Below are 3,423 nucleotides of genomic sequence, written 5' to 3'. Positions count from 1 at the left end.
AAAACCATGTTGCGCTCTAGTCTGTGCCTTCATGAAGAAGTCAGCCAACTGTAACTCAGAGGGCACATAGTGAAGAGCGAGAGTCTGATCCTGCACAGCAGCACGTACAAAGTGGGCATCCACGCCAATGTGCTTGGTGAGCTCATGCTTCACCGGGTCACGCAAAATACTGATAGCACCAGTACTGTCTGACAGTAGAGGAGTCGAGGTAGTAGCACACACACCAAAGTCCTCAAGTAACCACCGTAACCAGATCACCTTAGCCGTCAACATGGCTCGCAACTCAGCCTCTGTACTCGAGCGAGAAACCACAGTCTGTTTCTTTGTCTTTCAGGCAATAAGAGAGCCACCAAGAAAGACACAGTAAGCAGTCAGCGAGCGTCGATCAGAGGGATCACTAGCCCAGGTAGCATCAGAGTAGTCCTGGAGCTCAAGAGAGCTGGAGCAGGGAAAGAAAAGGTGCCAAGAGATCGTGCCACGAAGATATCGTAGAACACGAAGGAGGTGACTATAGTGGACAGAGGTAGGGGCTGAAACAAACTGACTCAGGATGTGGACAGGATAGGAGATGTTAGGACGCGTAACAGCAAGATAGACAAGGCTTCCAATGAGGTGACGATAACGAGTGGGATTAGAAAGAGGGTCACCATCAGAGGCACAAAGCTGAACGTTGAGCTCCATAGGAGTCACAACTATGCGCTCATCACCAAGAGCAGCATGAGCAAGAAGATCCTGAATATATTTTTCTTGGGAGATGTAGAAGCCATCAGAGGTCGAGGAGATCTCAATCCCAAGAAAATAGCGAAGTGGACCAAGATCGGTCATGAGGAACTGGTCGCGAAGGCGAGCCTTAACAAAGGCAATGTACTCAGAGTCGTCACCAGTGATGATCATGTCATCGACATAGAGAAGGAGAAGAGTTCGACCACGATGAGACGTGTGAACAAACAACGCGGGATCATGATCACTGGGCAAGAAACCAGCGGCAGTCACCACAGAGGCAAAGCGCTCAAACCAGACGCGAGGGGCCTGTATTAAAAGAAAGAAACCAAACTACATTATCCACCTCATGCCAGCCACCAGCCAATGAAAAGAAGCAAAAAGGGCAGAAAAAGCATCAGGAGGGTGGGGAAGAGAGGAACGCTGGAGGCATCAATCTTGGGATGGCACTGGAAGGAAGATGGATGTGGTACAGGATAGGGAAGCAACCGATACTCGCTAAAATTTGACATGTTCAGGGGCGAAAATTAGGCTTCTTTCGACTGGATTTGTTGTTTTTTCATATATAAAAAAAGGGTTTCCCTGATTTTCATTTCATTAAAACAAAGAAACAAAACTACATGCATTATCCACCTCACGCTAGCCACCAGCCAATGAAAAGAAGCAGCATCAGGACGTTGGGAAGAGAGCAGGGGCGTGCATCGCTGTGGGGGCGAATGCCCCCACTCGTTTTTTTGGGCCACTTATGCTAGGCCCAGCATATTCAGCGTTGCCCCCACTCAGGCCGAGATATTGGCAATCCCTATTTGACACTGCAGGCGCCGGTTATTACTGTTTCCGCTAACCGGCGCCTGCAGCCGCGTTAGCTGGGCTCGGCCCGTTTTGCTTTTTTTTTTCTTCTGCTTTTAGGAAAAAGTCAAAAAGTGCAAACCAGGAACCACTTCGCTGCGAGCGCTAGGCTCTAGCCACCCGGCCAGGAACGGATTTGTGTAAATATACTTCAGTCCTTTCTCCTATTTGTCTAGTCCACTTTGGTTTTCTTTTCTCAACCTTTTACAACTTCCGTGAACTTTTTTCAAAGTCAATGAATTCGTTTTCAATGTCAATGAACTTTTTTCAGATCCAATGAAATTTTCTTCAAATCCGATGAACTTTTTCAAATTCGATGAAGTTTTTTCAAAATTGATGATCTTTTTTCAGAATTGATGAACTTTTTTTCAAATCTGATGAACTTTTTTCAGATTCGATGTCAAATTTGATGAACTTTTTTTTGGAAATTTTAATGAACTTTTTAAAAATTGCATGAACTTTTTCAAATTTGATGAACTTTTCTTAAAATTACACGAACATTTTGTAGAAAATGATGAACTGTTCTTCAAAGTCAGTGAACATTTTTGGATTCATTTTTTTTCTTTTCTTTTTGCGATTTTTTTTCATAATATCAACGGTTGACTGTTTTCTTAAGTGTACGGACCTGTAAACGCGATCGATGGAGCGAACACCCAGTGACGGAGGGAACCAGCAATCGATCGATTTAGCGAACACCCAGCGACAGAGGGAACCACCAGGAGCGAACCCATCCCTATATGGGCCGGCCCACGGGGAGATGGTGCATGGGCGCCAGCTAAGGGAACTGGCGCCCGCAGCGCCAATTAGGAGCTCCCGAGATATTTGCCCCCACTCCTTTATTTTCTGTCATATTTTTAAAGCCCATGTATGAGATATTATTAGCCCAGCTATCCATGCATAGCGAGTTTCTCTATTTTACACATGAGACATTCTCTATTTTATAAAACGTGTTTCTTTTCCGTGCAGCTTGAGGGCTAGAAATCAAGGATGTAGCGACAAGAAGGATTGACATATTCATATTTCTCAAGCTATTGTTCCTTAATTGGTTAGTTTACTTTACTTTGGCAATGACCATGTCATAATTATGTGTCGACATTATCTTATTTAAGGACATATATGCGATTTTGCTTCTTACACATTATATCTATACTTGTGTGGCTGATTTTGAAAATGATCTAGCCATTCACATGTTTCTGAAAAAATAAATCATATATATCTTTGCCCCCTCTTGATTTTCATCCTGGCTCCGCCCCTGGAAGAGAGGAGCGCTTGAGGCATTTATAGATATAGAAGGCCATGAACCAAAATAAACAGGCACAACGGAAAAAAGCCTGCAGCGATCGGCAAGCTACGTAGGTAGGTAGGTAGGCATCCAAGAGTTGGAGCTCCTCGGCGCAGCAAAGGAAAAGGCACCTCTCCGCTGTCTGCGGCGACCTGCTCCATAGTTAGTTGCGCAGTGCAGTAGTAATTTGATCATCGCTGCGTCTATATGTGTGCTGGTGTGGTGGTTTGCCCGCGCTGGCATGCATAGTTCAAAGTAATCACGCACCATGGATCCATGCACGGTGCATGGTAGAGGACCCACTCTCTCTCCTGCTTGCTTCCCGTGGTTCAACACAAAAAATGTAGCCATCCGCACGCGGAAAAGACAATCGCACCCTTGCCATCGTGCAGCATGGGCATGCAGCCCTATCACCATGGTTGAAACGAGCCATCCACACCAGTGGCGGAGCTTGAGCAAAATTTAAGAGGGGGCCATGACTCAAGGAAAACAAATTAGTAGACTAGGAAGGTCTAATCATTCGTTGAAACGCTAATTAGAGCTAAAAGTTAGCACGCTCTTCAATGAATGTT

The sequence above is a fragment of the Triticum dicoccoides genome, chromosome 1B (assembly GCF_002162155.2).
Source record: "Triticum dicoccoides isolate Atlit2015 ecotype Zavitan chromosome 1B, WEW_v2.0, whole genome shotgun sequence".
NCBI lineage: Eukaryota > Viridiplantae > Streptophyta > Magnoliopsida > Poales > Poaceae > Triticum > Triticum dicoccoides.
This window is presented reverse-complemented; position numbering follows the sequence as displayed.